Source organism: Peromyscus californicus, unplaced genomic scaffold (assembly GCF_007827085.1).
Source record: "Peromyscus californicus insignis strain IS unplaced genomic scaffold, ASM782708v3 Scaffold_9__1_contigs__length_137607984, whole genome shotgun sequence".
Classification (NCBI taxonomy): Eukaryota; Metazoa; Chordata; class Mammalia; order Rodentia; family Cricetidae; genus Peromyscus; species Peromyscus californicus.
In genome coordinates this window covers 58,954,982-58,967,874 of record NW_026294617.1, presented here as the reverse complement: position 1 = coordinate 58,967,874, position 12,893 = coordinate 58,954,982, and the positions used below count along the sequence as shown (strand labels likewise).

General features: G+C 43.3%; 1 long non-coding RNA gene across 1 annotated transcript; it reads right to left on the bottom strand.

Moving 5' to 3' along the window:
• Positions 1–3,344: 3,344 nt before the first annotated feature.
• On the bottom strand, positions 3,345–6,869 carry LOC128106163 (uncharacterized). The gene is made up of 2 exons (XR_008216610.1): positions 5,558–6,869; positions 3,345–3,885 (listed from the first exon to the last, which is right to left on the bottom strand). It is a non-coding gene; the product is annotated as an uncharacterized LOC128106163 (long non-coding RNA).
• Positions 6,870–12,893: the final 6,024 nt, after the last annotated feature.

The window sequence follows — 12,893 nt, the reverse complement described above, 5'->3', positions numbered from 1 at the left end:
ATGCCTGACATAGTAACGTATGCCAGGGCTGGGTGAGTGGAGGCAGGAAAATGAGAAATATGGCTCCATAGTGAGTGTGAGGCCATGCTGGGTTAGTAGGACCCTGTCTCAACCAAACAAAACACAAATAAACTAAGCAATGGCCCTAGTGAAATTGTAGATTAGTAAATGCAAACTCTCTACCACGAGCTATACCCCCAGCCTCAGGAGCAAGCATGAAGGTCTCTTTTGACTAGCTCAGGCTGGCCTGGAACATGCTATGTAGCCCTGGGTGGCCTGAAGCTCATAATTCTGCCTGAGTCTCACATATGCTGGAATTAGAGTGTGAGTCACCATACCCAGCCATCCTAGGCTTCCTAAGAAGGCTCTCGAGCTCAGACAAATACTTACTGGTTTACTTTTTCTACAGCAATTCCAGGCCTGGTCCATTCTCCACACTGTCCACCAGGGAGAAAGTGTGCTTGCTTGTGGTTTGTCCATCTTACAGTTCTCCCGCGCTCCCTTTGCCTCTCCCCCACATCCAAGGCGGGATCATTCTGCTTGTCACCCGACTTTAATTCTCACCTCGTGTCTGGTCTCTTATTAACAAAGAACCTTGTTTAAGATCACAGTAAAGCCAAGATAGGATATTTTACAATTGTGTAGACACTTTCAAGCACGAAGAACTTTATAAGAAACGGGTACGTGTGTCACGCACCTAACCCACAGACACACGCACAAATGCGCACACACTGCACCTTTATATAAATATAAAACCTGTCCTTGCTGACTGGATTCACCAAGGAAGGTAAAGGAAGAAGTGGCAGATCAAGGCAAGGGAACAAAACATGGTGTCAGATCACAACAATGATTTGACGCCATTTTTTTGTTTCCTTGCCTTTACATTTATTGTTCTGGGCTTTATATCTTATTTTCTCAACTGGGTTAAATGTCCTTGGTGATAAAAAAAAAAATGAATTAATACCTTTTGTCACATTTGCTTCTTCCTCTGAGTATGTACAAGGTAAACATCTCCAGGAATTTTCCACTGGACTAAAGTAGATCATTTGGGGAGCTATCTCTTTAAAGATTATAATAGTACATCTCTAAGACCTTCCATTTTCTATGTACCCCCGAGATCAGTTCCTTGTGGAATAGTTTTGTTCACCCCTCACCCCGCATCTGGCCCCTTTTACTTCCTCTTGAAATGCTCTTATTTTAGTATTGTATTGCTGAAATGAACATTGAAATGCTTTTGATTGTGATGGCAGAAATCCTTGGGGAATAAGAATCATGCTTTTAACGTATTTCCTATCAAACTGAAAGTAATATACCTGGTTGAAATACCAGCCTTGTCCTCACACATTAGAAAGTTATAATCAGTGGAAATGGGATATGTTGGTTTTCTCTTGAGTTTTTTCCCCCCTTAATTCTTTCTGATGCAGACATGTGAGATGCTTCATGCACAGTGGAGCATTCTTGACTAACTACTTAATGATGCCTCCATTCCATTGGACTTTAGACCCGAACAAGAGTGACTTCCACCTGTCATAAAGCCTGCTGAGAGAATCTAAAGCCTTAAGAGCAGAGACTGTGTACTTAGTGCTACAGAGAACTCAGCATGTAACATTCTAAGCATGTCAGATTTTCATAACTCTCCTAGAGCAGCAGCAAGAAAGTGGTAGACGTGTGTGTATGTGTGTGTGTGTGTGTAACAACAATTAATCACAGCAGAAGGACTCAGATACGGAAAAGGACAGATGGCTCTCTGTAATTCCTAAATGGTCTTATAATAAAAAACTCAGAGCCAGATACTAGGGTAAATGCTGAAAGATCAGAAAGACAAAGGAACAAGCCACTGCCACGTCTCACCTTGCCAACTCCATGAGTCCTCTGACTGAAATCCTCTGAGTGCACACCGGAAAGGCTCCAGCTGAAGAAGTCTCTACCTGAAAGGGATGATTCTGCCAAAAAGCCTTTAGTTCCTGTCTCCTCACACCTTATATACCTTTCTCCGCCCAGCCATCACTTCCTGGGATGAAAGGCGTGTGTGCTTCCCAGTACTGGGATTAAAGGCATGTGCCACCACTGCCTGGTTCTGTTCATCTCCTAGACTGAGTCAATCTTATGTAGTCCAGGGTGGCTTTGAGCTCACAGAGATCCAGACGGATCTCTGCCTCCAGAGTGCTAGGATTAAAGGTGTGTGTGCCACCACTGCCTGGCCTCTATGTTTAATCTAATGGCTTGTTCTGTTCTCTGATCTTCAGGCAAGTTTTATTAGGGTACACAGTATATCACCACAGCTCTTGTTACATTCTACCAGAAATAGAATATAGTACCAGATGTGAGTAAGGCAAAAAGACATAAGATAAAAATCCATACTATTTTATGCCATCAAACTGTTTAAAATCACAACGTAACGAGGAATATGGTGAGAATACAGTGAACCAAAGTAGAAAGGGTCATAATAAAATCAACAGCCACTGTGGAGCTAAGCAAAGGGTTCTCAGCAGAAATACAGATGGGTACGAAATATTTTAAAAAGCTCTTATCATCTTTAGGCATCAGGGAAATGCAAATGAAAGCTATTTTGAGATTGTATCTTACCCCAATTAGAATGGCTAAGATTGAGAAAACAAAAGATAACCATTGCTGGTGAGGATGCAGGGAACTGAGGATCCTCATGCACCGTTGGTGGGAGTGCAAACCGGCACGGCCACTAGAGAAATCAGTATGGCGGATCCTCTGACAACTAGAAATAGATGTACCATACAGCTCAGCTATACCACTCTTGAGTACATGCCCAAAGGACTCTATTTTCTGCTACAGAGACACATGCTCATCCATGTTCATGGATGCTCTATTCACGTCTAGGACATGGAAGCAGCCTAGATGTCCCTCAACTGACTAATAGGTAATGGAAATGGTACTGTAGACGAATTTCTAAACAGTCTTATTAAATAAGAAACACACAGCCAAATACAGGGGTGAAAGCTGTAGAGATCAGAGAAATAGTGAGAGCCGCCAACTAACCTTAGCTCACCACGCCCCCATAGCTTCCCAGGAGAACCAGCTTCTTCTGTCTAACCTGCGCCTTTATTGCCTTCCTGTTCTGTCTTCTCATTGGCTCTTAGCCCAGCCACCTCACTTCCTCGTCACTGCCTGTCTATACAGACCTCCAGGATCAAAGGCGTGTGTCACCAAGCTTGGCTGTGTCCTTGAATGCACAGAGACTCTGCCTGCCTTGTGATTGGATTAAGGGCTACCACCGCCTGACTTGTGTTTATGGATGACTATCTATGTCCTCTGATCTCCAGGCAAACTTTATTTATTAACATACCAATAAACTATCACCACATGGTACATATACACAATGGAATTTTATTCAGCTGTAAATAAAAATGAATTTTCAGATCAATGGCTGGAACTTGAAAACATACTGAACATGAACATGAGGTAACCCAAACCCCAAAAGACAAATGTCACATGTTCTCACTCATATGTGGATCTCAGCATCAAATCTGTAGATTTGTGTGTTTAACTTGAGTACCTGTAGATTTAGGGAACTAGAAAGGGACCACTGGTGAGGAGGAGGAGGAAGAAAGATCTTAAGGGAGAGGGGATAAAATACAGGTAATATGGAGGGGAAAGGGAGAATAATAGGGAGGAAAGATTAGGTAGGGAGATGAGGTCGGGGCAGGCAGGGGAGGATGGAGAGAAGGATAGCTCACCCTAAGAATGTTTGAAAAAGCCATGTATGGAAACTTCCTGTTTCATAAATACACACACACACGGGGAAGGAGAGTTAGTTTTCTTAAAGAGTAGGGCCACTGGTAGGTCTCCAGACTCCAGTGGGTGTCCTCACCCCCAGGAGAGTAAGCAGCGCAAGTTGGTCCCCGTGGGATCCTAAAAAACAAAACAAAACAAAAACAAAAAGGATCTAAAGCTGAGCTAGGAAGTTGGAGTGGGCAGGGAGCTGGGGGTGGATCTAGAAGAAGCTAGGGGGGAAAGTGGGGTGAAAATGCTCAACATAAATCGCATAAAACTCTCAAAAAGTAATGAAAATATTTTAAATAAAAAAACTAATAGCCACCGAGTAAGCGATTCACAGGTGATGCGGAGACTGTCAGATGACTGCCATTGAAGACGGTATTTTAAGGTACTTGCTAGGATTACTATCACGTTGTTTAGTATCATCTTGACAGGTCCACTGCGAACTCTAAGCTCACGGAGCTTTGGCCCATATACAGCAAACTTTTCTTAATGATTAAATTTTAATGTTCCTCTTTTTAATCTCTCCCCCAGAGATTTCCACATGTAAAGGTACATGTGTGGTTTAGAAAAAACCGAACTGATTAACGTCAACCAGGCATAGATACAATGAAGACTTGGGTATTTTGCAGACCTTTCTCACCTTCTTCGTGTGTAAATTCTCTAAATTTGACTGGTAAATAAAAAACGTGAAAGTTATATACAGTAAGAGGGGACCGTGGGATGTTTCAACACATGTGTGCATTATGTAACATTTGAGCATACTTGTCTCCTCAAGTGTTATCATTTCTTTGCAGTGAAGACAAAATCCTTCTTGCAGCTTTTTGGACTGTATAATGAATTACTGCTACTTATAGCGACTTCTTGCACTTATCTAACTGTAAACACACAGATTGCACTGGATTATGTTTAGGCATTATATAACTCATCTGGCATATATGGAATGGTGCTTTCAAATCTAAACAGCAGGTGGAGAGATGGCTCAGCTGGTAGAGGCACCTGTCCCCAAGCCTGGTGATCTGAGTTCGATCCCCAGGCCTAGCTTCTGAAAGTTGTCTTCTAACCTCCACACATGCACCGTGAAATGTGCATACCCCCAATGAATAAGACAAAATAAAAATAAAACTTCAATGAAATCATTTTAAAAACTCTAAACAGAATGTTTACCTTATTTGTGTGTGTCCCTATACACTCAGAATTTCCAGAACACGGAGAGATGAGAATGGTAACTGTGTCAGAGAACATACACTTAGAAGGCAAATATTGATTTCTAGGAATGTTTTAGGTGGGGAGGATTGCTAAGAAAAGTCCCTTCTTCTGGAAGGTCTTGGCTCCCTGGTCAAACCTCATGATAAGCTCTACCAGTGATCTGGCTTTCAGAAAGAACAATCTCAACAGATTCTGCTATCCTATGGATTGATTCCAGGGAACATTTTCATCTTTGGATGATCAAAGCATAGTTTGATAGGCTAAGAATGTAATAATTGGGATAATTAGCTAATAATTTTGCAGCAAAAAAAAAGTCATTAGTTACTATTAACTCCTCTGCATGCTAATGGTTTGGAGGAGAGTGGGGTGGTGCAGGAGCAGGGAGACCAACTTTAGAAGCTTAACTTGTTTAAAAGTGCATTTCAGGGTTCTCTGTAGCTGTGGTTGTTGGAAGTTTCAAGTCCTGGGACCCTGCAGCTGCTTGACTTGCCTATGGTTGCCGAGGTGGCAGTTGGAGTCACTTGGAGTGAACCTGCACTTGAGGACAAAGGACAGATTCTACTGCCTTCCTTCAAGGAAGAAGAGTCAAAACACTCACCATCTCTCACAGAAGACAACACGGCTATGTCTTTTAAACTAAACCAAACACAGGGTTCAATTGCTGTGAGGAGACCCGATGACCATGGCGACTCCTGTAAGAGAAAGCAGTTAACTGGGGCTTGTTTACGGTTTCAGAGGTTTAGTTCATTCTCATGGCAGGGAGCATGGCTGCACACAGGCTGACATGGTGCTGGTGGAGCAGCTAGGAGTTCTACATCTGGGTCAGCAGGCAGCAGGAAGAGAGAAGGATACTGGGCCTGGCTTTGGCTTTTGAAACCTCAACCCCCCTCTCCGCCCCCCACCCCAGCAACATACTTCCTCCAACAAGGCCACATCTCCTAATCCTTCTCAAGTGCCACTCTCCCGATAACAAAGCATTCAAATACATGAGCCTACAGGGGGCCATTCTCATTCAAACCATCACAGGAAGTCATTGGGAAACTTGGGGTCCCTTTTTGGAAGTTCTTGGCCCCATAGATAAGAAAATTTACACACAGACACAAAAAGCAACTTGAGAACAATGTATTGGAGTTGACAAGAGAGAAAAATAGGAAAGCCAAGCTAGAGAACTTGCTAGCTACCAGGGAGGGACAAAGAAAGAGGAGGAAGGAAGACCATCCTGCTGTGTTCTGAGTTAGAAGTCAAGAAAAACAAGAAGGCTCAATAAGGGAGGGTGTGAGCAGCTGCATCAGGAAGGGGCTGCAGAGAGAAGAGTGGACTGAATATCAGGGCAAGCAGGTTGGGGGTTTGGAAATGCAAAGAGGCATGAGTCAAAATTCCACTTTCTGAATTTGAAGCGGGCTTAGCCTTGAGTGTCTGTAAGCCACTCCTGGGGGAGAAGGGAATTGGGAGGACGTATACTTATCTTGTCTTCAGTTGCATCTTGTTTCTTCTCACCTCTTGGTCTTAGTCAGGTCTTTAGATTGTAAAATGATTTCCTCTTTAACGCAGAAGTGGTCTTGCCCTTGCCTAGGCAGTGGCCATGAACCTGACCACTGATGATGAATGGCATTCGAAAATCGGATTTCTGATCTTCGTGCTATTTATGTTCAAGGATGGGAACACTTGGAAACGTCCCTAAGGAGGTCTCCAACATGCAGATGTTATTGACAGGCCATGGATCATGATATTTGTGCCAGAGGATGATGACATGGACATTCACGTGTCACAAGCAGTAGGGAAGTAGATGACTACAAACAGCCCTTTTTTGCCAGGCGGTGGTGGCGCACGCCTTTAATCCCAGCACTCGGGAGGCAGAGCCAGGTGAGTCTCTGTGAGTTCGAGGCCAGCCTGGTCTACAGAGCAAAATCCGGGACAGATACCAAAACTACACAGAGAAACCCTGTCTTGAAAACCTCCCTACCCCGCACCCCCCCCCAAAAAAAACCAACCAAACAAACAAAAACCCAGCCCTTTTTAATTTCCTAACTAGCGTTATCTATCAAAAGTACAATGACAAATTTACTGTGAATGACAAGGAAGGAAGGATTTGAACTAGGTCTTCCCATATCCTGGAAACGAACCCAGGGCATCCCTTTTATTTATGCGCCACACCCGTCTCCATTCACACTGGCTACCTCAAAATCCTTTCCTCTTGAGTTTTTCTCTTCCTTATCCCCATGAGGGAAGAACTTCTTTTTCTCATTGGTTCAGAAGTAACAGGAAGAATCCACTTCTGCCCCGGGACGTAGAAGAGTTACTGAGGGAGGGAGTGTCAGAATGCAGGCGGCCATTCCAGCATCCTCGGTGGAGGATGGGATTTCTCCGTTTTCTGGAATGAACTGCAGGTGTCTGGAGTTCTTTGGTCCCATCGTGAGGAGGTTAGTTGGCTTACAAACCCTTCTGGAAACCTATCCACCACGTATAACTTTATTTCCCGAAGAACGCATTCTTCTGCATTCTGAATGAATCCACCAACATCTTTTTTGAGAGTTGAAGGCAGCGATCTGTAAGCGATGGCTTCTCCACTTTTTCTGTTACAGCGTTCTAATGACGCTTGGTGCTAATCTCGGGGATGATTTCTTCAGTGTCCAAGATATTCAGAGAAAGACCTCATCGGCAAGAATATAAATGCTCTAAAATTAAACTGATCATTTGACTGGAAAAGATGGGTTTTGACTGATAAGCACACACAAAGTGATGAATTGTATTGGCTTAGTCTTTTTAAATATACAAAGGTAAATTCCTTTTAATATTTATGGGCCACGTCCGATCTCTCTGAAGGCTTTATGAGACTCATAGTCGTGCTGCCAATAAGCACATGTGCAGATGGCTGCGACAGAGGACACCCTCATTTCTTTTCTGGGCTGCCGTTGTTTGTTTTGTTTTGAGGTCATACACAATGTCACACCAAGTTTAAAAAAAATAAATTTTCTACTACTATTCTACTTACACTTATTCCAGGGCTGCTAAAAATGAAGTAAAATTCCATAGTGAGTAATAAAATCAGACCATTAATCATTGATACTGAATTATGCTTTTTACTTCAAAAGTGAAAAGAAGCAAGGTGTGGTGGTGCATGCCTGTGACTTGGGGTTTGGAGGCAGGAGGATCAGGAGTTCAATGTCATCCTTGGCTCCACAGTTGATTCAAAGTTAGCCTGGGCTGTATGACCTCTCTCCAAAGAAAGAGAGAGCTGGGTATGGTGGCATGAGTCTGTAGTGCTAGAACTGAGGAAGTTTAAGTAAGAATGTCACTTTGAGCCCTGGAGTTTGGAGCTCAACATAGTAAGATGATCAAATAGCATCTATACACACACACACACACACACACACACACACACACACACACACACAACTGAAAGTGGGGAGGGGGAAAGAGAGGCAAGGAAAGGAGGAAGAGGAAGGAGAGAAGAGATGGAAGATCCTTCTCCACTGATCTCACCATCTTCTCCTCCAGCTGGTAATTACAGCTAGGAATATGTACAAAATGTGCCCCCAAAAAGCCAAATTTCAGTGGAGAATTTAGAACTGCTGGTCATTAAAAGCCCCTACTGCCTGTGGCTAAGGGCCTTTCCTGGGCGGTTTTTTACTTCATTGTTGAATTTCCCCAAACAATTGGAATTTAAATATTAGAAATATTAGCTTGCTGTTTTGCCATTATTTGATTCAGTAATCCAACTCCTCTGATGGAAACTCCAGGTCATTTGAATTGGAATTCAATTGTCTTTGTCCGCTCTCTTGCTGTAACAGGATGCCACATGCTTGACATTTTTGAAAAGAGGAAGTTCATTTCTCAGAGTGCTGAAGGTTCGGAGTCTGGGACCTTAGGATAGGGGCCTGGACACAGTGGTTTTGGGGCCCTTTCTTTGATGTTGTGAGAAGCTCAAAGGTTCTTATGCTCACAGATAAGCCTGGGGACCCAGGAATGTTAAGCACACAGGGTTGTCTATTCAAAGGGAGAGACATATAATCTATTTTCCACCCAGGAGACGGGAGAGTGGAAGTGATTAATTGCCTGGTGACCTTTGCGCTATCTGTGAGGCCACACTGGATTCTCCCACAGACACGTATTGTGAGCTTGTTAGTCTATAAAACCTATCTTTATGGAAGGTGTCACATGTAGTCAATCTATAGACCCCCATCTTTAGGGAGATATCACATGTACTTTACAAAGAGTTTCAATGTAGTCACATCTCAAACTTTATTGTGCACATGGGATTGAATTATTCATCACCAGGAAAATTTTCAACAAATTGTACTCTCCTCACATATACTTAAAATAAACTCCTTGGGCCCGGTGGTGGTGGCGCACGCCTTTAATCCCAGCACTCGGGAGGCAGAGGCAGGTGGATCTCTGTGAGTTCAAGGCCAGCCTGGTCTACAAAGTGAGTTCCAGGAAAGGCGCAAAGCTACACAGAGAAACCCTGTCTCGAAAAAACCAAAATAAATAAATAAACAAACAAACAAATAAATAAATAAATTCCTTGGGTAAGACTCTACTTTTAAACCAACACTGGATACTTAATTGTGTTGAATGAAACTACCTTCCTGACTCCCACGAATGGTTTCTCTCTGGCCATGGCGGTCATAGAGATGCCCGTAGGTGTCATCCATCTTTTCTAGTTATCTGCTGAGCCACAATGTAAAGGATGTTCTATGAGGGGAAAGGGAGCCTGACTTCCTGAGTAGCTAGGATTTCAGACATCACTTCCCTTTTTTCTTTCATTTCTTTTTGTTTCTTCTCTTCTTCCTTACCTCCCTCACTTATTCTTTTCCTCCCTTCTTCCCTCCCTTCCTTCTCTTTTTCGTCTTCTTTCAAATGTTGGGATGGAACCCAGGGCTTCATACATGCTAGACAAGTCCTTACCCCTGAGCTACACCTCCAGCTCAACCTTTTGACTTGAGATGAAAAAAAATCCACTCATCAGGTTTTTGTTCACCCTCAGCAGTGAAGCACATTAGTTATTATTAGCCAATGCCTATGGCTGTTCAGAAGTAGAAACCCAGAGCACTGTCTATGAAATACTGAATGGCTTCTGGAAGTTTAAAAGCATGAGTCAAATTCTATTGTTTAATCCTTTGTTCAAGCAGGGCTTGATGATTAAATCATTGAACAAGACAGGGAATCGCTTCATTGACACGTTTACATATATGATCATATATGTTGACTATTCAGTTACAGTTTTGTTTTCTCTGTGTGTGTGTGTGCTCGTGCATACACTCATGTTTGTGGTTCTGGGGATGAAACTCAGGGCCTTGGATATTCTGTTGCAGAGCCCTTCCATGTACACAGTTGTTTCTAGCATACTGAATGTGTGTGTGTGTGTGTGTGTGTGTGTGTGTGTGTGTGTGTGTGTGTGTATGTGTGTGTTTCTGTCTGTCTGTCTGCATGCGTACACAAGGCTTGCTAGATTGCCACATTTTCCAACTTGCCTGCTGGCTTCTAAAGGGGTCCAGGCTAAAGGAACTCACTATGTAGCTGAGGATGACCTCGAACTTCTGGTCCTCCTGCTTCTACCTCTTTAGTGCTGGGATTTACAGACGTGTGCCATCAAACTCAGTTCATGTCGTGCTGAGAATCCAACAAGGTTTTGTACATGCTAGGCAAACACCAACTGACATACATCCAGCCTAGAAAATTTACCAACCTTTCCCCTCCCATTAAAGACCTTATTATGGATAGTCCAGACAACCAACGTCTGCTAAATTCACTGAAGCCTTTATGTTCAAGCATAAGAGGACGAGGTCTCAAATTACCTAGGAAGAATGTCTCGAATGATAGTGTGGGGACAAATATGACAAAGCAGAACAAAATGAAACCAAAGTGACTTCTCACTGAGTGTAGCATAGTCATCTCCTGTCAGATAAAGGCTGAACGGGGACATAAGAGCTTGCCTTCTGTGGGAGCAAGCAGATGTTCATTCCTTCCTTTTCCAGGGGTGTGTGTGTGTGGCGAGGAGTCTCAAATCCATCCATGAATAACAAAGAAAACAAATCAAGGTGTCCCCCAAAACCCACGGTAAATATGGAAGAAAGCAGAGGTTGTGGTAAGACAGATATTTTGCAAGTCAAACTGCCTTTGCTTCTTACTTTTGTTTTGGATTTAAAAATTAAACAGAAGCCAGGAGGGAGAGAAGACCTAGAATGAAGCAAGTATGAACCGTTTCTCTTAAGCGAAGTTTTCCACTTCTTCCACGGTTTATTTCACAATTCCTGTGGAGTCCAGAGCAGGAGGAAAGGCTGAAATCTGAGAGCCGTGCCTAGCCTTGTGGTGGGTCTCCGATAAATATCCACAGAATAAATGAACTCCTGAGCAGCCAGTAGGCATCCGGAATGATAAGAGATGGCATGGATTCACACCAGTGTGATCCCAAGGCATTCCTAGCAGCTTTGGATGGATGCCCCAAAGGCACGGTACCTCAAGTGAAGAATCCTGGGTGCTTCAGGACTCGGTCTCTGGAACAAGTGAAAGCTCTTTGGAGAAATACATCTTTAAGCTGGTCAGCACTTGTTGCTTCGGTAGAGTGAATTCATGAGACCTCCTCCAAGCCCAGGATGTATTGGGGGATGGAAAGAGGAGATCCCAGAGTAAGGCCAAGTGAATGAGCTCTGGGTATAAGTGAGAGGCTATGCCTCAGTATATAACGTGGAGTGACTGGGCTAGACACCCAATGGCAACCTCTGGACTCCATGTGTGCACATGTGCACATGCACCTGCACACGATATGCATGTCTACACAGCAGAAACATGCATAGATACATGCATATCACAAGCAAACACATATTTAAAAAAAAATTAGATACTTGCTCTTCAAGGAGACTTTGGATTTTTTTTCACCAGAGCAATGCAAATATGGAGGTCAGAGGTTGGTGTCTGGTGTTTTCTTTAATCATTCTCTACTGTATTTTGCTGAGACATGGTCTCTCAATATACCTGGAACTCAACCTTTGGCCAGACTTACTGACCAGCCCCCATGTTCCTAGCACTGGGGTTATAGGTACGTGCTGCCACACCTCCCTATTTATATGGGTGGTAGGGATCCGAACTGTGGTGCCTGTACAGCAAACACTGTACCCACGGAGCCTTCTCCTCATCCCTTCTTTTTGGGGGGTGATGGGAGTCGGATTTCAGACCCTCTCATGTATACATGCCTAGGCTGACCTAGAACTGGCTATGTAGTCCAAATCTGCCTTGAACTCCTGATCCTCCTGTCTCTACCTCCCACTACTTGGAAAGTAGGTACTTGCTGTCATGCTTGAGGTGTGGGACTTTCATGGCTGTACCAAGCTGGAGATGAGCTGCCATATAATTAAGTAGGGATTTTGACATGCTGCTTCACTTGGGTTTCTCTTTCAATGGGTGTGCTAAGTTCTGCCTGTATGGGTGGTATGAAAATTGTTACTAATAATATTCATTTTTTAAAAGAACTTTTTTTCATTGGTTTGGTTTTGATCCTTCTTGTTTTTAGACACGATTTGGAGGACACCGTTTTAAAAATAGCCCTTCTCTAGCATTTAAATTCCGCCTATGGTTCTCAAAAATAATCATTTGTTCATGACACCATGTCTCATAATTATCTAGGTAGCAGCTATCAGTTGTTTATTATTATATCGTGATATGTGAAGAGCTTGAGTAGAATTCCCTCTGACTGCTAGACGCATACAGTCCAAAACGAGGCACAAGGCCTGAGATATCAGGCACACAAACTGAACTGACTCTGTAATTCACAAGTGGGCAGTAAACTATTCTAACATACAGATTGACAGCCCCTAGAGATTGGGGTAGGAAAAAAACCTAGCAGATTAAAAAAAGGCAAGAAAGCTCCACAGATCTGAAAGCTGTTCTCAGGTCCTTTTGAGGCAGGATTCCATTAACATCAGTTCAAACAGCCA